This window comes from Vespa mandarinia, chromosome 2, assembly GCF_050613455.1.
Source record: "Vespa mandarinia isolate Hongniang chromosome 2, ASM5061345v1, whole genome shotgun sequence".
In the NCBI taxonomy this organism is placed as follows: domain Eukaryota; kingdom Metazoa; phylum Arthropoda; class Insecta; order Hymenoptera; family Vespidae; genus Vespa; species Vespa mandarinia.
Genome location: NC_140811.1, coordinates 987522 through 1010000, shown reverse-complemented (window position 1 = coordinate 1010000; position 22479 = coordinate 987522). Strand labels below are relative to the sequence as shown.

Sequence of the window (22479 nt, the reverse complement as noted above, 5' to 3'; positions counted from 1 at the left end):
AATATGTCGTATCGTTTCAATATTTTCCTTTTATTTTTCTATTTCACAATAAAAGCTTGATTAGACTCGATTAAAATTTGTGTCGAAACGATCGATGATAGTAGTTAGCAAGCTTATAAGCGATTCCTCGGTCGCGTCGTTCTCGATCTTGGAGGGTGCCTTACCAGAATGCACGCAGACTATATCCGCTTATTTATAGATTTAACGAGAACGTTGTGCGTCTCTCTCTCTCTCTCTCTCTCTCTCCCTCTCTCTCCCTCTCTCTCTCTCTCTCTCTCTGCGACTTTACGCGCTTCTTTTACGTTATGTCGAAGACAACGGGTAAAGCCGAGTAAAACAGCTAGTTCGAATTTATCAAACGATTTAGCTTTTTATTTTTTTATCCTTTCTTTATATTCTTTTTCTAATCGTCACTTTAAAAAATATTCGATATAATAATATCCGTCGCAAAAATGTAACCCTTATATTTTATAGTTAATGCAAACAACTTTTTCTTCTTCTTTTTATTATTATTATTATTATTATTATTATTATTTTTATATTATGTTTTCTCTAAAACGTATGTCTCAATAATTCGTCCTCGCAAAAAGAGAAAGAAAATAATACATACATATATATACACATATATACACTTTATATCAAGAAATGGAAAGAATTAAATGTGTTTTTTTCTTCTCTTGGCGTTGAATCGACCAAAAAAAAAAAAAAAAAAAAAAAAGGGGAAAAAAGGAAAAAAAAAAACAAACAAAGAAAGAACGGTACAAGGAAGTAAAGGGGGAAAAAAAAGGAAAAAAAAAGGAAAAAAAAAAGGAATAAAAAAAAAGAAAGAAAAAGAAAGAAAGGAGAAACAAAAAGGAAAAAAAGGAAAAGAATATATATGCGGTCGACGGGGAAAACTGTCGGCCATGCGTTTATCTCTCGAGCAGAGATAATGGAGCGGGCGTTTTAACGACCATCGTTGAAACGGTCGAATATTTGGGTCAGTGGATACTCCGTGCATAATATAGGGGTCGCGTTCGTTTTTAACGAACGAACGAACGACAGAAGGGGTAAGGGTAAAAATGTTGAACGTATCTAAAAAAGAAAATTTCATCTTGCTCATCTTTTTTTCTCTGTTACTTATGAGAAAAAAAAATAGCAACTCGAGCTACTACTACTACTACTACTAGTAGTATTAGTAGTGGTAGTATTTGAATCGTCGTTGTCGTAGTCATCGTCGTTATCGTTGTCGTCGTCGTTGTCGTTGTCGTCGTCGTCGTCGTCGTCGTCGTCGGTATCGGTTGCATTCGACTCGCGTAGTTTCTTCGGGAGTGTGACGCGCGGACGAGGCGCGAATTTTAAAATCCATACACCGGTGGCAAGAGAAGGTAAAAAGAATTTCTTGAAACGAATTGTAAAGTGAGACACGAAGCGCATATTTCGGACGGTCATACTTGATATATTCACTGCGATACCCTGTGTTATAAATATTTCGTCAGATGACCCTGTAAATATATATATATATATATATATATATATATATATATATATATATATATTCTTCCTATCATGGATTATCCTCGATAATATTTTAATTAACCGAGGTTGGGGACCTAGGGGGGAGTGGGTCGAAGAAAAAAAAATAAAGACAAAATAAATAAGAAAGATATTATATATATATATATATATAACAGAACGAAAGAAATTGTAAAATGAAAATAAATGCGATGAAAATGTAGACTCCTTGAAAAGTTAATAAAGTAGTAGCCGTTAAAGGTGTCGCGAGGTGCTATTCTTTTTAAACGAGCCCCGATTAATCCTTTCAGAAACCAGGCGGTTCTCACATAAACTATACATTTTTCTTCATTAAATATATATACTCTTGTGTTTCTGTCGTCTTATCTACATTTTAATGTCATAATAAATATCAAACCGTCTGCCTCCGTAGTTGAATTTTCTTTTCGTTGACAAAATATGATGACGAAAATAGTTAAAAAAGAAAAAAAAAAAAAAAAAAAAAGAAAAAAGAAAAAAAAAGAAAGAAAAAGAATAATAAAAAAGAAAAAAGCAAAAAAAAATATATAACGACAAAAATAGATATAAGAATAGTTAAACGTTCAGATTTATAATGGACGTTTGCGTTCTTCTTTCGTATGGCCGACGTCGAGCTCGAGCTAGGTGGCACTTTGTAAGCGCGCACGTTAAGACTCGGAATCGTTCGTTGACGTCATCCTGATGATTTACTCCTCTCTTCGTATGTACATACCTAGGAGAGAAGCTCGGACGTGCTCACGGAGTGTAACGCCCACGTAAAGTCAACGTAAACCTCTCGCGAAATCCGTCCATCGCGATCGCGTTTCACGCGTCCTCGGTTTCGCGCGAAGTCAAAAGCGTGCGGGCTACCACGTATACAACTATATATGTACGTATGTACGTATGTACGTACGTATGTATCTATGCATGTACGGATGTATATATGCGTATATAAAGGTATCTACGTGTGATGCCCGTTTGCCGTTGTTCGACGTATGACGTCCGGGAAAACATCGGGGAAAAAGGAAAGAAGAACAGGAAAAAAAGAAAAAGAAAAAATCTCCTAAAAAAGACAAAAACCAACAAAAGGAAAAAAGATCTCCTAACAAACTTTATGGGAGTACAATTTTTTATGCATGCGTATGTGCAAAAGCGTTGATGGTCAAACAAAGTGCTTTGAAATCGATTCGGGAAACAAAAATTTCACGTTTCAACATTTAAAAGATTCTTTCTCTCTTTCTCACTCACTTGCTCGCTCTCTCTCTCTCTCTCTCTCTCTCTCTCTCTCTCTCTCTCTCTCTCTCTCTCTCTCTCTCTGACTGCAAGATGAAACGAAGCTTATAATTATCCCTTTTAAAACATTTATTTAGTTTTTATATAAAATTTTTTTATACCGACAAAACATACTTTTCTAGACATTGAAAAAATGTATTAAAACGTTAGGGTTGTAAGACGGAAATATCTGATTTATAATTATCTCTCTGTCTTTGTCTCTGAGTATACGTCGAGGAAAAGGAATCTTTGAAAAATCGTTGACACGAGAACAAAATAAAAAGGATGGAATAAATTGCGTCAGGTTGGTCCGCGAGAACCCGTGGGGCTAAAACTACCCTCGGCATACGCCCTTTTGTTCTCCGATCCGAGAAAAGCGAAGAGATCGTGACGTCAGGCGCCACTTTCGTTCTCTCTCTCTTTCTCTCTCTCGATGGCCGCCATCGCATTCTTCCTCCTTTTCTCTCTTTCCCACTCTCTCTCTCTCTCTCTCTCTCTCTCTCTCTCTCTCTCTCTCTCTCTCTCGCTCTCGAGGATCGATCGCCGATCCGTAAAGGATTCGCAGGTGCGCGAAACGAGGACGAACGTGAAGTTACCCTCGAAGCAACCCCTTAGAAATGATCATTCGTGTCGACGTTTAACGTACAAAATGTATTGAATACATACGTGACGTTCATAACAAGTGTTAACGTGTGCGTGCGTACGTGCGTGAATGAGTTGCGTGATATGTACGTGTATACAAATACATTACGATAAATATATACCAGGTGAGCCATAAAGATCATTAGCGAGAGACGATAAAAAAGAAATTTTCGCGTTTAACGTTAAGGAAATATTGGGGCATGGTGGTTTGTCGAACGAAAAGAAATAAGAAAATAAAAGGGGAAAAAAAAAGAGAAAAAAAAAAAAAAAAAGAAGGTAACAACATGTACAAAACGAAGATTTGGAAAAATTACGCATTACGTGTTCGAAGGAGGACGAGGAGGAAGAAGAAATTTAAAGAAGGAGGTAAACGAGCGAAGAAGGTCCGTATAATATGAATAAGGAAAAGATGTATGTATCTATATCCAAGGCTTATCACGAAATTGAAGTCACGAATCTGAAAATAAAGATAAGAAGGAGGAGAGGATGGTACGAGTCTCTAAATAGTATACGCGTGCTCGCGAGCTATACGCGCACGATCGGACAAAAGATTATCGTGAGAGAGAGATAGAGAGAGAGAGAGAGAGAGAGAGAAAGAGAAAGAAAGAGAAGAGGCAATGGAAGAGGAGGTAGAGGCAGAAGCAAGCACAGGCTCTCTGGCGTGTCGCGGTAGTGTGCGAGTTGTGCTCAACTTGCCCAAAGGGGATGACGACGTCGAGGACGAGGAGAAGCGGAGAAAAGGACCGACCGACCGAACGAACGAACGAACGAACGAACGAACGAACGACGAAGGGAAGAGGTGGGAACGGAACGGACGGAAGGGAAGTAAAGGGAAGGGAAGGGAAGGGGAAGGGAGAAGCGAAGGGCGGTAATGGAGGGTGGCGTGGATCGGTGCGGGAACGGAGCCTCGCTTTCGTGGCTCGGTGGGTGGACCGACCTACCAGTGAAGAGAAGAGAGAAGAGTAGAGAAGAGAAGAGGGTTTCGGGGTGGGGTTGGTTTAGCGGACGACTCGATGCCGAAGGGAGAAAGGAGCGAGGGGTGTATACGTGTATACGTGTGTATGTATGCGCGCGCGAGAGAAAGAGAGAGAGAGAGAGAGAAAGAGGAGAAAACCGGGGGCCACGGTTCGAGTTTGTGAGCACGCGCTACCACTCTTCGAGGCTAGAGTTCCTATCTCCTCGTCTCTGCCTCCAACCATCCCTCCCTCTCCACTACTCTCTTTCTATCTATCTATCTCTCTCTCTTTCTCTAAAACGAACGATTCGCCTCGTTGCTTCCTTCTCTCTCTCTCTCTCTCTCTCTCCCTCTTTCTCTCGCTCGCTTCGTTCCTGACACTCTCTCTATCTCTCTCTTTCTTCCTTTCTCTCTCACGACAGCCGCATCAGTTCGTTCTATCTCTCTCTCTCTCTCTCTCTTTCTTTCTCTCTATCCTTCTCACTCTGGTTCTCTCTGTCGTTCTCGTACTCGCACGCTGTCTTTCTTCTCTCGCTCGGTGTGTATGAGAGACGCGGAGGCACGGACGCCGCCGCCGAGTTCACGTTCCATCGCAAAGCACCGGGTGGAATTGGTATATCGAGGGATACGAGAGAGAGGAGAGGGAGAGGGAAGAGGGACGAAGCCGCGCAGCGTAGCGACACGCTCGAGACGGCAAGTTCGTAGATAGGAGCCAGAAGGTATCCCAGGGTTGTTGCACCGGAAGAACGAGGATGAGAAGAACGACGAGAGATCCGACAGTGAAAGAGAGAGAGAGAGAGAGAGAGAGAAAGAGAGAAAGAGAGAGAGAGAGAGAGAAAGAGAGATACGAACGGACGAAAAGCACGGAACGTTTAACGAGAAGGAACCTTCGAGTTGTTCGAGCTCGAGCTAGCCAGGTCAAACGAAAATCCATCACGCTGAGATTTGAATCCGTTTAACGGCGAATTGAATATTCTTTTTTCTTTTTCGACAATATTTCCTATACTCTTTTGCGTTCGATTAGATAATAATTTCATTATCCTTTTGCATATCTACACGTGTACGTAATGTTTACAAGATATACAACACGATGGATCGATCGATCGATTGGTTTAGAACGAATCGCTTGTTTTCCTGTTTTACTGTTCTTTTTTTTTTTTTTTTTTTTTTTCTTTCTTTTTTTTTCACAAATACAATTACGATCGGACCAAATTTTTCCTTGCGAAAGCTTGATCTATCTATCTATCATCTATCTATCTATCTATCTATCGTAATAACTGACGTGAAATAGTAAAAGGCAAAAATAATCGAAAGCAAAAATGGCTTTTAATAATCTAACAAAATTCCAGAAATTTTAAATATTTTTTTTCTAAGAGCTCATCGACGAAGTTCGTACCCAGTATCCTGTCTTCCCTCTGTGGATATAACGCTATGTCCACGTGTGTCTCGACCACGAGTGTTCCCCCTTTGTCGTCTAATGCGACACGTCCCTAATTCTTCGAGCGCAAGAGAATACATCTACCTGTGTAACTCGATATAGAGAGCACGTCGTAACGCCTTTTTTCTAAAATAGAATATTAAAAGCAGATATGTAAAACAGAAAAAGAAAAAACAAAAAAGAAAAAAAAAAAAAAAAGAAGAAGAAGAAGAAAAAAGAAAAAGAAGAGAGAAAAAGAACACTCATTTTTTTTTCAAGATTTGTCAACGTTTAAAATAATTTTTGGATACTTTTTAAATATCCTAAACAAAGATCCGGACGGATTGCATCATTTTTGCTTATAAATATATACATATATATATATATATATATATGTACATATAAAATTTTTACGACTTCATATATATGTATATATACACAATAAAAATGATAAAAGGATCATCGAGAGTTAAATGACCGAAGTTCTTTAGGTAGGTACACGTCGTTGTACGAGATGGAACGTGCCTGAGACTCTGGCAAAGGAGAAGTACCGTTAGGTACGTTTACATCCGATGTTCCAACGTAGAATACAACATACATATATACATACATACATACATACAACATTCTCCGGATCTCTCGTTACTCGTTCGTTAATATCGAACGATCCGCTTACGCTCGGAGGTGCAAACGGATCCGCTGCTACTACTACCATCATCTCTATCTACCTACCTTTGTGTAATTCCAAATCCTCTCTTTCTCTCGATCTATTCTTCTTCTAAAACGTACACAAGATAACAAAGTTTTAATGTAGAGAAAAGAGAGAGAGAAAGAGCGAGAGAGAATTACGACCAACACTACGTTCGTTTAAATCAATATCGATTAATCGTAAACGTAAAGATTCGAGGAACGAAATTTTGCACACAACAGAAAAGGAGAAAAAGAAAAAAAGAAAAAAATGTACCTATCTACTATGTGTATATAGCAATAAATGTATAAACGTATACTTAGTCTACCAGGGGAATATGTGTTAAGTACGTTGAAAACGTAACGAAGTGCTCAATGATAGTAACAGTGGTAGGTAGGGTCTATCGAAAATTAGGTTAATCGGTGTTCAGATGATCGAGCCTACGCCGTAAGCGCCACGAAGCGAAAATACGAAGCGGCGGCAGCAGTTAGGGTGGTTCAAGCGTTTATATTCCCTCGCTTTTGCTCATTTCTCGTGAAGGGAGAACGAGGGAGAGGGAGAGGGAAAGAGAGAGAGAGAGGATCGTTTTATCTCCAGCGTTGAAACGCATGCGGTACGCGTATTACGCGATTTGCTTCGCTAACTGTAAAACACGTGAGTATGCGAGAATAATGATAAAAAAATCGTAAATTACGGAGAGAGAGAAAGAGAGAAAGAGAGAGAGAGAGAGAGCTAGCTTCCTTGTTTCTCCTATATTTCAATAATATCTGTTTTTGAGTAAATAAACTCATCTAATCGTATTATATATATATAGAGATACAACACAATTAATACACGATTAATACATAATTGTATACATATATATATATATATATAAATAGAATGCAGATATGTGTGTGTGTACACGCGCGCACCCACACTGGTGTATATATATGGGTATGTGTATATGGACTCGAAATCGTGAAAGAATTTCAAGTTTCGGACAATTTCGGGTTCTCTCGATACACGTATCGCGAGAAGTCAGCCTACCTCGATGTCTTTGACCTTTTCAAGGCTTCGACCATGACACGATACACGACCCTCGCCGTTTATCAGCTCTCCTTCTCCGATAGACCGTCGAGCTTCCCATCGATCGTGATTTACTGGGAAACCAATTTTTTCTAACTTACGTCAATTTCAATCAAATCGATCGTTATCAATCGTCTTCTTATTTTTTTTCTTTCTCTCTCTCTCTCTCTCTCTTTCTCTCTTTTTCTCTCCTTCTTCATTGAATCAATATTTATCAATAAGTATCCATGTTTATGTAATGTCCAAGAAAAAATAGGAACAAATGAATGATCTTAGTGTCTGGGAATAATAAAAATAACATACAAACATACATATACATACATGCATACACATAAATAAATACGTACGTATGTACATACATGTAGATCAATATTTACGATATTAGAAGTGATAAATTATGGCACAATATAAATCGTAAAAATAATACATCGGAAAAAAATTAGTAATTAAACGCGAATAGGTTATAAAAGAAAGAAAAAAGAAAGAATGAAAGAAAAAGAAAAGAAAAGAAAAGAAAAGAAAAAAAATAAATAAATATCGATCGGTCGAAACATCGACATATAGCTAAGGTGCACGTTCTTGAAACAATGGATCTCAATGAAGATTGTTCGACGTCTCATTGAAACGAAATAAAAAATGGATTAAAAAAAAAAGAGAGAAGAAAAGGATGAGAAAAGAAAAGAAAAGGAGAGAAGAGAAAAAAGGAAAGGAAAAAACAAAACAAAACAAAAAAAAAGGAAAGGAAAAAGAAAAAATTAATGATAGAAGAAGAGTGTCTCGTGCAGCTCTCCAAATTCTTCTCTTCCGACTCTCAGCACAAGCAACGTGACTCAGACTTTTTATTCGACCACCCCACGTGTCCGTTTCATCGAGGTTAATCACACTATTCATCGATCGACCCGCTGACCCAGACCATGGTGTTAACGCCTATAATTTTATGCAAGCGTTTCGCGCGTAACCGACGCCATTCGTTTTCGGTTGCTCGACGAAATGTCCTCGATTCTCTTCTCTTCTGATCACATCTCTTTCTCTCTCTCTCTCTCTCTCTCTCTCTCTGTTTCCCAGCCACTCCCTCTTCCGCTTCGCTCCTTCGAATCCGCACGCGGAAATCGTTAATCCGATAATCCAACCTCTCACCTTTCATTCGGATATCGATCAATTTTTTTACGTCGAGATAATCATCCGAATTTAATATATGACACAGGACTTACATCCCAAATGATATTTCAAATTTCTAACGAAAAAGTCTTTCTGTATTTTGATTTTCTTTCTTCTTTATTTTTTTCCTTTGGTCGATAAATTTTTGTTTTCTTTTTTCCAATCTGAGATCCGTATGAATTTCTCCTATAGATTTATGTACGAGGATAAAAAGTCTCGAAGAAATAAAAGAGTTTTCATATTTTTCTTTTTCCCCTTCTTTCTTTTTTTTTTTTTTACACGTCTCTCATATTAAACGATAATTCTTTTCTATTAATTTTTAAATGCTCAATAATTGCATGTACTAATCGTTGTAATTTAAAGGATGCAATGTCTCTAACGAATTATCTCTGAATCCTAATAAAACGATAATACAATTTGTTGGAAAAATTTATAGAAAAGAAAGTAGAGGAAAAAAAAGGAAAAAAGAAAAAAAAAAAGAAAGAAAGAATCATTCGTCAAGCCATTTATAAAAAATTGATTCTATTATTTCAAACGCCAACATCGTAATATCAATTTGTTAGAGAAAATGAGCGGTCGATTGATCGGATCGATTCGATCGATCGAATCGCGACGTTTTTAATAACGTTATTAAGATTTTTCCAAGATCATTCAATTTTCTATGATAAGAAGAGACTATGATATAGAGAGAGAGAAAGAGAGAGAGAGAGAGAGAAAAAGTCGGAAGTTGGTGGAACGCTGGCACGCTCCCATGAAGTCAAAGTCGACCTTAAGAGTTTGCCTCTTGCCGCATCGTCGCGTCTGCGTAATGGTGGATGCCGAGTAATCAAGGAAAAATTACTACAATTCCGTGGCCCTGACGCGTCTCGAAGTCGCTCGTTCGAAGACCGTGCCTCGTCCTCGTCGTCGTCGTCGTCGTCGTTGTCGATCTTAGTCGGCGTTTCGAATCTTTCAAGTAATTGCAACGTTCGACCAAACGGAACGTCTTTTCGTATTACCAACTATAATGTTTCTTTTGAAGGTGAAATTTTCTACTTGAATAGTTAATTAAATTATTCGTAATACTACTAAATAAATCAAATATTGATATCTCGTTTCTTTTTTTACGAACAAATTTTTTTTTCTTTTCTATGTGAGCAGGGGAACAGGGGAGAGAAGGAAAGAAATTGTACAACGTAAAGCTTATTGCGTATACTTCGTACGTATTATATATAAATAAAAGTTAATATATATATGTGCACGTTTAAACATTAATCTTCCCTCTCTCTTTCTCTCTCTCTCTCTCTCTCTCTCTCTCTCTCTCTCTCTCTCTCTCTCCCCGATACGAATGGGAAATTTATTTTTGTAGAGAGAGAGAGAGAGAGAGAGAGAGAGAGAGAGAGAGAGAAAGAAAAATAATAATAATAATAATAATAATAATAATAATAATAATAATAATACAATAGGATTTTTAAAAGCACAAATTATTCAAAGTTACTTCAATGGGACTAATTATTGCGAGCACAAGAAAAAAAGTGAAATATTTTTTATATAGAAAGTTAGAAAAGAAGAATCGCACTGAGCGTATGTAGTAGTGAAATAATTAATGAAATAATTGAAATTACGAAGGAGAGAGAAAACGTGGTAAAAAAAAATAAATGAAAAAGAAAGAAAAGCGACATTAAGTTTGAAAAGACGATGAAGAACATACGCTTCTAATTTCACTCGGTGGTAGTCGATCGCGACGTTCTACTACTAGCAGGGACTATAAGATCGTTGCGGCTAACCGCGAAAGATGCAAATCTCAGTGTTTGCACCAATGACGTCTTCCTCCGTCGCCTCCTACCTTTCTCCGCCCCTCCCATCCCCTTTCATTCTCTCTTCTCCCGTTTTCTTTGATTTTTTCCTAACGATCTACAACGAGAGATTTCTTTTTTCTCTTTTCTTTTTTATACCAATAATAACTAAATCATACTTTATCTCTCTCTCTCTCTCTCTCTCTCTCTCTCTTATTATTAAAAATTGTATATAATTTAAAACATTATTACATAAATAAAATCAATTGAATTACATAAATAGCATCGAATTTTATTTATTTATTTATTTATCTATCCATTTATTTCGAAGGATCAACAAAACGATGAATTTGTTATGTTGGTTGTAATCGATGAAATACGAAAAGAATTTCCGAGGTTCTTCCTGAGAGGACGAAACCAGCCAAGTCACGCAAAATTCATTGCGGTTTCTCTCAGCGAACGTCCGAGAGAACAAGAAGTAGCGAGCCGTCGATCGTCCATCGACCGAGACCGGGAGAAGAGAAAAGAGAGCTTGAGGGAAAAGGAGAAAGAGAAGAAAAAGAGGAAGGCGTTAACCGCCACAACGTTTGTCGTCTGATCGTCAAGGAAAACGTACTTGCCTGACGATGCATCTGTGAAGGAAGAAACAGATATAACATTGACAACAGACTTTATGCAAAACCTTTGGAGTAATATCATTTTCTTTCCTTTTCTTTTCCTTTTTCTATTTACTATTTTCGAGGATAGCGGATGAATATGGAAAAAAACATACATATATATATATATATATATACATATATATGTATATACGATATCTGGCAGTAATGGTTACGTGTGTCGCGCTATACCATTCCGAATTTCTATACATTTCTAAATTCTTCAATTTAAAAGATCGTCCAAACGATCAGTTGAACAAGCGCATACGCTAAAAGTAATATCATCATCCGGAAATTAAAAACAAAAACAAAAAAAAAAAAAAAAATATCTAAAAAGAAAATATCTGTATTTCTCAAGTAGCTCCTCCAAGATCATTATCTCTCAAAAATAGATGAAAGAGAAGTATAAAAAAAAAAAAAAATAAGAAAAAAGAAAAAAAGAAAAGAAGAGGAAGAAACAAAGAACGAAAAAAAGAAAGAGGGAAAGAAAGAAAGGATGTTACAAAAGGGTTCCGGAAGACACATCCTCCCCATCTCCCCATACTCTCTCTCTCTCTCTCTCTCTCTCTCTCTCTCTTTCTCTATCTATCTATCTCTATCTTTGCAATGGCAAATTCCGATCGAAAATGGAATCCCTTTGGAAAGCATCGCGTCCGTCCTTCGAACGTTCCGCATGGAAAAAGTCGAGCTTGTGGATCGAAGCGTGCCGCGAATCGGAGCGATATCTTACCGGGAGCCAGCGTGTGCACTTCTATCCCTTATTCACGGAGCCCAACCGTTATAGCATCGGAAAGGCTATATCGGTATCCGAGTGCGCGTTCAAACTGGAGATCAATAAAGCACTCCTTTATAGACTTCGCTACGCTCGTCGTACGAGCTCGGCCAACTCCCTACCCCCTTTCCAACCTCCCACTTCCCACAAACCTCGCCACCCTCTTCCCCTCATCCTCCTCCACCACCTCCTTCTACCTCCCCGCTCGTTCTCGCCCTTAGAGAGAGACAGAGAGAGAGAGAGAGAGAGAAAACCTCGTACACTTATACACGCGCGCGCACAGAGAAACTGAAAGAGAGAGAGAGAGAGAGAGAGAGAGAGAGAATTGGTCTCTCTGCTTGAAAACGCTACCCCTCTCTGTCCCTCTCTCTTTCCCGTCATCGTATCATCTCTTCTCTTTCTCTCTATCTCTCTCTCTCTATGTACCCGTCTATCTATCTATCTAACTATCTATCTATCCTTCTCGTCGTTCCTTCTTCGCGGTAACAACCCCTCGTCTATCGTTCAAAACTCACAGCGAGTACACGTGCGTGTGTATGTGTATGCATGTGCATGTGAGTATGCATATGCGTATGTATGCATGCATGTGCGAGAGTCCCCATAAATAACCAAATGCTAACGGAAGCTTTACTTGGAGACTCGCTTCGTAACTGGACACCCCTTGAATACCACTTGCGTATATGTACGTGTGCCTGCGTGACTTTCCGCACGGTCGAAAGAAATATTATCCTTTTTTTTTTCTTCTTCTTCTTCTTTCCTTTATTCTTTCCCTCAATCCTCTTCCTTCTTCTTTTCGTTTTTTTTTGTTTTTTCTTCCTTTTTTTTCTCTCTCTCTCTCCCCTTTTTTTTTTTTTTGAATCTAACAAATCGCGACATCTTTGCGCGTGAAGATTCGTGTTGGATTTTTTTTTTTTTTTTTTAACTAATCAATCGTAAGATTTCTTATTAATGAGAACGTTAGGTAATTCGAATTTCACGTACGAGAGCTGGGAGATTCATTCGTATGATCGAACAAAATTTATGGGCAGGTTTATTTATATTTGGAAAAATAAAATAAAATAAAATAAAATGAAATATAATAAATGCGAAGAGAACTTCAAATAAGATTGTAGATAACGTAAAGAAAGAAAGAAAGAAAGAAAAAAAAACAAAAAAGAAAGAAAGAACGGAGAAGATTCGCGAAATTCTTTCGTCCTACGCGCTTGGGGCTTACGCCTAGAGAGTAGTAGTATCGCACACGCTTACACGCACGTACACTTACGTACACACATAGACAGAACGGGCAGATGGACGCGACAATTATACGCGCAAAGGGTCACCGCGTCCGACTTAACCTCTTCGCGTTCGTCGTCTTTTCTTCGTCTTTTATTACGAGCCGACTCTAGTAGTAGCGACTATTAAAAAAAAAAAAAAAAAAAAAAAATTTCCCTCTCCCATCCTCGTCGACCTCTATCCCTCTCTCCTGCCCTTAGCGCATATAAGAAAAAAAAAAAAACTGATAAAAGGAAGAAAAAAAATCAAAACGATTATATGCCGGATCTATAATGTATATATCTAGTGTACAGAAATTCCACGGATCGATAGAAGATCTAATGAAATAAAAATAGAGATAAAATAAAATTCTTTTTTCCTTTTATAGACTTCCAAAAAAAAAAAAAAGTTAAAAAATAAAATAAAGTTGAAAAATAAAAAAAAAAAACCACCACTCCCCGTCGTCGCTATTATAATCATCATTATCATCATCCTCCGCAAAATTCTTATTAAATTTCTATTACGTTCGTAGGTATGGTTTACAAGATGGCTAACGCGTTAATTGAAGTTCGGCCATTATTATTACGACTACCAACGAGCATCGAAGTGCTCCCTAACGAGGAGAGAGATTTTTTTCTTCTCTCTCTCTCTCTCTCTCTCTCTCTCTCTCTCTCTCTCTCTCTCTCTCTCTCATTCTCTTTCCACTTACTTCTTCCGCGTAGGGAGACGATAAGGGAAAATAATGAAAGTTTCACAGTTCGTTCGTAATTATCGCGAAACGTTGCTAACGTCGATTCGTTAGGACAGACAGATGGACGGACAGACGAACGAACGAACGAACGAACGAACGAACGAACGAACGAACAGACGAACGAACGAAAGAGAGATAAAGTGGATGAGAAGGAGGACGAAGAGGGGAGAGGTCGAAAGGGGAAGAGAGAGGGTAGACACGGGGAGAAGGCGTCGCTCGATAAAAGACGGTTTCAGAGACCTGCCCCCTCCCCGTCACCCTCTCACCCCATCCCCCATCCACCACCCCCGTCTTTCTATGGCCGCAAAGCTCGTCACCGCGAAACTCGTTCTTCGCAAACGAAGAAGACGGATCTAGCAAAAGAAAAAGAAAAGCCAGTAAAACGTGGTGGCACACGTTTCATCGTGTCGTTCTATCCTTCGATTCTCGACTCGTTGAAATATTTCGAAGATGAAAAGGGGGATGGATGCTTGAAAGAAGGGTTCGGATGGTGACGGGCGGAGGTGAGGGGTTGAAAGGCAGGGCCGCATTTATACTTTCGGAAGGCCCTAGGCGCAACATCGTCCTCTAAACCTTACAGAGGAACAAGTTCATCTCGTTTAATCAAATTCACTCAGGTTTCTCTTTTTCTTCTTTCAAGTTTATTGAAAATAAAGTCTCATAGTTTCTCCATAATAATTCGTTTTAATAAAAATCGAAATAAAACGCGCGATTTTTGTCGCATGTTTACCCACGATCTCTGTGTACGTGGGTATTTGTAATAATAATAATAATAATAATAATAATAATAATAATAATAATAATAATAATAATAATAATAATAAAAGAAAAAAAGAGAAAGAGTACATTACACCAAAATGCTCTTTTTCTTACTCTGAGTTTCATAAAATATACTATAGACTATTTTTTATATCGCTTGTTTCTTTTCCTCTATTTTCTTTTTCTCCTTTTTCAAGGGAACTACGGTTTCAAAATATGACCCGATAGAGAACGAGGGGGCCTGGATTTGCGCGCTTAATGCGCCTCACAGTAAATGCGGCCCTGTTGAGGGAGGAGCTGCCCTTTAAAAATCTCTCGGTTTTCTTCGAGAAATCCAGAAGAAAACCTTCGACAGAAACTACCGAGCTTAACCGAATAGAAAAGAAAAGGAGAAAAATCTTGGCACATCCTTCAAGCAAAAAGGGAGACGGTCAGAAACGAGCTCTATACCAGCGTCCAAACTCTTCTGCGAGATATTCCTTAAACTTCATAAGTAATATTTGTCCGCGACCTCTATTTACTTAAAGATGTTTCCAAGCAAATACTCTTAAGCTTCCTTACTTCTGAATGTTTAACCCTCTTTCCCTTTCATTTACTACGATTCTCTTTCTCTTTCTATTTTCACGTTACTTCGCTACCGTTTGAAAAACGTATAAATAAGTAAATACGTTACGCGTCGAAAAGAGTGAAGAAAAAAAGAGAGAAAAAAAAAAGAGAAAAAAAAAAGAGAAAAAAAAAAATTCTTGCAAATATTTGTTTTTCTATCTTTCGCTCTCTCTCACATCCTTTTCTCTCTCTCTCACTCTCTCTCCTTTTTTCCTTTTTTTATTCTTAAAAAAAAAAAAAAAAAAAAAAAAAAAAAAAAAAAAAAAAAAAGTATTCCCTTTGAAAAAATTGTATCACTTACTCGATAACACGATTTTACATACACCTATGCAATTTTATCACTATCATGCACCTATGTATACAATATGCATTTCATTACCACCGATCCTATAATAAAAATAAACCAGCCGATTATAACCGATAAATCAATTTCTGCAGACGATTTTTTATTCTTTTCTTTTTTTTTTCTTTTCTTTCTTTCTTACTTTTCTTTTTTTTACTATTATCCAATGACGATGACTATGAAATCAGAAAAAAAAAAAAAGAAAAAAAAAAAAAAAAAAAAAAAAAAGGAAAAAATCTTTAAAAAGATCGAACGGTAGTCATACACGTAAATAGATGGATACGTATTATAAATGGATACACGCACGCACACACACACACACACACACATGTGTGTGTATATGATATAAACTAGTAAGGAACGTATGGATTTACGCGTAAATTAACGACGAGCTTAATGAATCCACGAATCAATAAATAATTGCGGAGTAAGAGCAAACGATACGAGTTAAATTAGCATAGACAACGATCGCGAAAGCTAAGAGAAAATCACGTGTCTCTTGTGCGCACGCGTGTGCACGTGGGAACAAGAGATCGAGTGAGTAAGTGAGAGAGAAAGAGAGAGAAAGAGAGAGAGAGAGAGAGAGAGAGAGAGAGAAAGAAAGAAAGAGAAAGAGAATAAAAAGGCTATGGCAAAGAGCCGAGAAATCGAGAGAACCGACGCGAAAATGGCTTCCAACTCGTGTGCTTATGGATCCTCGCCAGTTTTCTACACTGTTTCTCGAAAATTACATTGAATACGCACGCGCACGTGCCTTTCCTTTCTTTCAATATCTTTTGTCATTTTTATCTTCTTTAACTTCTTAATTACGATTTTATGAATGAAAGAAAGAGAAAAAGAGAATAGAGAATGAAAGGCCATATCGTAAAATATCAGAGAAAAGAAAAGGAAAAAACAATATCCGAAAAGATAATTTATATATCCGTGGTGTGACGATAGTATATATTAAATGAATGATCAAATAGTTTTCTTTTTTTCTTTTTCTTCCCCTTGTGAAAGCAGCAATAAAATTCTCAATACAAACAGATTTTTTCGTAAAATTTAACTAAAATTTCTATTAACGCTGTCTTTCTTAATTTTTTGATTCAATCGAAACAACAATAATAATAATAATAATAATTATTATTATTACTATTATTATTAATAAAATCGAATGATCTGTTCTCGTTTATTATATATCCATTATCGTGAAATTAAATCAATTAAAATCAATAAAGGATAATATATATTTTACAATCTTTTTTGTTTATTCGTTCTCTCTCTCTCTCTCTCTCTCTCTCTCTCTCTCTCTCTCTCTCTTTCTATCTTCGATATTAACAAATCGATGATAATTACAACATTATATAATTATTCGAATATCGTTACAATGTAACACGATCTATTTGAAATTACATAATCTCATCTATCGTTTCTACTCTTTTCTGTCTTAAACGCGCGTATATATGTATGTGTAGGTATAAAAAAAAAAAAAAAAAAAGAGAAGAACAAAAATTCTTTTAAACGAATGCAAGAAGAAGAGAAACGAATCATAATATATGAATACACACAAATACACGTTTCATGACTCTATCCTCATTCACTCACGAATCAACGTAGTCGTGGTCGTAGTCATAGTCGTCGTCGTCGTCGTCGTTGTGTAGTCATCGTCGTAGTCGTCGTCATCGTCGTTGTCGTATCGGTTACCGGTACTCGGAGCTACTTTTATCACGATCAACCACATTGTATGCAGAATACGCGAGAGGAAGTCGAGCGAGAAACCGAGTTGATAATCACCACCAACGGTCTAATATAAGATCATTCGAGATCCCTCAAGAGAAAAAGTTAAAGCAAACTAACGATCACTCGATTTCTAACGATCGATCTTCCAATCTTTTCACGATCTCTTCTTTCGATCGATCGATCGAAGAAAGGCTATGAAACTTGAAAGTTTATCCACGATTTTCACTATACGTGCGCGCACATAAACACACATATATATATACACACATACATATATACACACGTGTAAACATATATATATATATATATAGATTGTACGACGAGTGATGCAATTGATGTCAAGAGAATGAATTCTGCGTCATTGACGGTACGGAAAGTCCGAAGGAAGTCGACCAAGGGCCTTCGATCGTCAAACGAAGATCTTAAACGAGTATTCTCTAGAAAAACGTGTATGTATAATTATCCTGTTATAGAGATTTTTAATCTATCCTTGGAAAAAAAACTCTCTCTCCTTTCTCCCTTTCTCTCTCCCTTTCTGTCTCTCTTTCGCTTTTATATATTATAATATATTTTATCTCTATTTCGAACTAAATAAGATTAATGATCAAATTAAAGATTTTAACGATAAATTTAACGTAACTACTATTAAACGCAGAAAACAACGAATAAACGTTATTATATTCGTATGGTAAAATTTCAATTGTTTCTTATTTTTTTTTTTTTTTCTTTTTATTTTTCTTTCACGTTACAGACGTACCCCACGAACAGTCGTCGATTAAACATCGTCTCTCTTATCATCGTATACACACATTATTTACTTGTGTGGTAAATGAGGAAATATATTTTTGTTTGTTTCTTTTTTCCTTTCTCTTTCTTTCATTTTTTAATTATGCTTACTTCTTGTTTATATGCGTCATTTTAAACACGCTTGTTATTGTTTCTTAATAACCGATACGTATGCGTATAGACGAGACGATGGAAGAAAATTATTCGTAATAATCTTTTACATGATAAGATTCGAACAGATGAAAAAGAAGAAGAAAAGAAAAGAAAAGAAAAGAAAAGAAAAGAAAAGAAATTAAAACAAAAAAGTGGCATTTAAGGAAAAAAAGAAAATGAATAATACAAATACATTTTCACCCACGATTGGAGTCCCCTGTGGTACTGCCCGTAGCACCTACCATAACATAACGTAGCATAACATAACATAGCATAACATAGCATAGCATAGCATAGCATACGTAGGAAACGTCAGCGCTCGTACTTGCGTGAATCATCCTCGACGATCGTGAATCACGTTACCCTTCGTCGTAACGGACGCCACGGTAACGCTTTCCACCATGGAGGCAGCTCATACAATTCGACCCGAGGACAGATGCGAACGAACGAACGAACGAACGAACGAACGAACGAACGAACGAACGACGACGGCGACGATGACGACAAAGACAAAAAAAAAATTCATTACGAAGTCATAGACGCATGTTATATCTGTGTGTGTGTATATATATATATATATATACACGCACGTAGAACTCACCGGAACTAGTTTTCGAATAGTATCTATCTGATTTAGATTTCGGTGATTTCACAATCGAAAACAACCTTTCGGGATTAATCGTTTTAATGCTCGAAACGATTCACCGGTTTTTTTGTTTTGTTTGTTTTTTTTTTTTTTTTTTTTTTTTTTTATTTTTTTGTTCTTTTTTTATTGCACAGTTTTTTTTCCCCCCCGAATTTACCTTTTTACGTAAAGTATTATATTTGTCGTATTTTTAAATTAGTAGTAGTATACGATATATAATATAGTTTGGTATAATAAAAATAAATAAACAGTAGTTATATACCGTGGTATGTGTACAATACTAATATTTACAAGGTACATATACTAGCAATTCTATATAACACACACATACACACATATACAAAGTATTTTAATGGACTAAAGTATATTACTACTTATTTATTTTTATTATACTTAGATATATTATATATCACGTATTATATTTACTTAAAATACTAGAAAAAAATATATTTTGGTATAATAAAAATAAATAAATAGTAATATACTGTAGTAGATTAAAATACCATATGCATATGTATTATATAGAATTAAGAGTATATACAGTTTTTGTATAATGAGTATTATAAATGTTATTAAAATCGAAAAAGTCTGCAAAGTCTCATGAAACTCAATGTATTAACTTTCGTACAAATTGAGCAAATTATGTGAGATATATATATATATATATATATATACACGTAAGTATACATACAAAAAAAAAATCAATGCGCGAACAAGCAAAAAAAAATATAACTATATAGAATATATTTAGGAGAGATCAAAAAAGGTACAATTTTTTCCATTAAATTCCTACGGAAACGATGAGCCGGGGCTTCATCGATGAAAGATTAAAACAATAAATTTCCAGTCGGCCGCGTGTCAATACGGTTATCGATTTTAATCGAAAACGCGTGTACGAGCAAGCGCATCTAACAATAAACGTGTGCGTATGCATACATATTTACGAGTAACAATGAGAATGACAGACATACAGACAGACAGACAGACAGATAGACAGACAGAGAGAGAGAGAGAGAAATAGGGAAAGACAAAGTAGGAAAGAGAAAGGGAGAAAGAGAGAGAAATGACTGGAGGATAGCCAGGTTTTTCTTGCACATATATACATACATACATACATATATATATATATATACATACATGCATGCATGCATACATATCTAACTTAAGTCATACCAATACGCAAACGAACGGTATAAAAGCATTTCTTGTCGTTCAGCTTTTAAAAGGGGAAGAGAGAAAGAACGAATCGTGGAATTTGACTTGGGGTGGTCCAAAACTTGCATATAAAGACAGAGAAAGAAATTATAAACTTGAACAAACATTGCAAATAAGTGTTACAACGAACATTTAAAAATAACTCTTTCTTATTTTTCGATTTATGAATTACAGACAAAGTACAGAAAAGGGTCAAAGATACGATGGATAATTTTAATCTAATTTTCGATTTATACTTGTTCGATACCTTTTTAAGGTCAATTTCTTTCTTCAAATTGTAAAAGCACGAAAAAAAGAAAAAATAAAAAAAAAAAATAAAAAGAATAGAAAAGAAACATTAACCTGATCGAATTTACGACGATTCAAAGAAAGAAAGAAAAGAAAGGAAGAAAAAGAAAGGATTAGCCTAATCGATTAGAAAAGTCATGTAAAAACTTTTACCTTTCTTTTTATTCCTTTTTATATTTAACAAAGAAATATGCTATATATAATAAACCGAACCTATTGAAATCAACACAGAGAAGTTAATCCTAGAACGTTTGAACGTTTTCGATGAAACGTTAACCGTCCGTAAAAATCGTCATATCGATCGTACAAATATCTCTATCGATCGGGAACGGGAGGGGATAGGTAGGAAGAGGAGGAGGAGGTGGTGGAGGTTGAAATTTTGGAATAATCGAACGAACGATCGGATATATTCGGCACTCGTCCAGGCGTCGAATTTCACGGGATGTTTCGCGTAACCGCGCCTGGTCAATCACTGTACCTACCTCGTTGGCAGCGTATCGATGACAACTTTCGTTCTTTCGTACTTTCGTTCGGCGATACATCGATTACAATGATACGTACGCGTTAAAACTAAAAATAGTCGAAATAAAAAAAGAAAAAAAAAAAAAAAAAGAAAAAAATACCTCCACAAAAAAGAATACTAGCAAAAAAGAAAGCAAAGAGGATTATGAGATTATATATTCGTACTAATTAATAAGCGTAACTTCATTATATCGTTCTTTCGGTATTATCTGAAAAGTGTACCTAATCGTTCTCTCTTCATTTTTTCTCTTTTCGTACTGCTTTCGTACAAATTCGATTAAAAAGAAATGAAAATCATTATCGAATATAAGGACGTTCTCGCTTAAAAATTTGATCTCGCGATCGAAGCGTCTCTGAACACTTTATCGATCCAAAAAATCTATAAACGTGAAAACGCAAGAGAAAGACTTGAGAAAGAGTCTAAAAAAAAAAAAAAAAAAAAGGGGTAAAAAACAAAACAAAAAAGAACAAAAAAAATAAAACAAAAAGAAAAAAAAAAGAAAAAATTCTCATTCACAGCGTACGTGCTACAATACCATCTCTCGAGCCTATTCAACATATTCATTAGGCACGTCGCATAGAGAATTTCTTCGAGAAACAACCGCCACCTGTTGCGGGGAGGTAAAAACGTAGAGAGAGTAAGAGGGGTTGGAAAGTAAAAACGATAGAAAAACACGCTGCCTGATATATATATATATATATATATATATATATATATATAAACATATATATATATATATATTAGTTATATGTATATGCATATACATAAATCTACGGGAAAGAACTCGTGGTATGACTCTACTTGATTACTTTGGAAAGTTTTTTAAATAAATTTCAAATACCTATCGAAATTATATATTTAGATTGTTGAGTTTCTCTGCCAAATATATATATATATATAAATAATACTTTGATTTTCTTCGTTTCTTTCTTTTTTTTTTCTTTTTTGTTAAATAATTCCACTTTCGTTCGAATTCTGTCGAACTTCCGACAATTTTCAATCCACATATCTTGTATTCGTAAGATCCAGGAAGTAGTCCAAGGAGACAATGAGACGATGCATTTCAATTTCACGGACCCACGTGCGAAGAAACACACAGGCATTTGAATATAATACATACACATACGTTTACGTATCTATATATGTACATGCACATAACGTATATGTCGTGAACGTACCTACGTTCGTACACATAAAATGTTGAAACAGAGTAGGACGTTTTATCGTTTCGTTTCATCTTTCATATCTCGATAAATGTCCCGCTGCAATTTGGAGCGCACCGGCCATATCGTACGTGTCCGAAGCAACAGCAGCAACTCGTTTCCGAATACTGGTCGTCCTTCTGTGTAGCTTCGCAACGCGCTTTTCAACTACGAAAATCGATCTTTCTCTGTCTCTCTCTCTCTCTCACTTTCCACTCCCCCTCACTCTCTCTCTCTCTCTCTCTCTCTCTCTCTCTCTCTCTCTCTCATTCTCTTGCGAACGATCGCATTTATCGTCGATGGCCACAGCGTCCATGGATAC

The 22479-nt window shown here is 36.4% G+C and overlaps 1 protein-coding gene across 10 annotated transcripts in view; it reads right to left on the bottom strand.

The window, feature by feature from the left end:
• The window catches only part of LOC118451471 (bromodomain adjacent to zinc finger domain protein 2B), a 132259-nt gene that overhangs the window by 85106 nt on the left and 24674 nt on the right, over nt 1-22479 (bottom strand). The window lies entirely within an intron of this gene.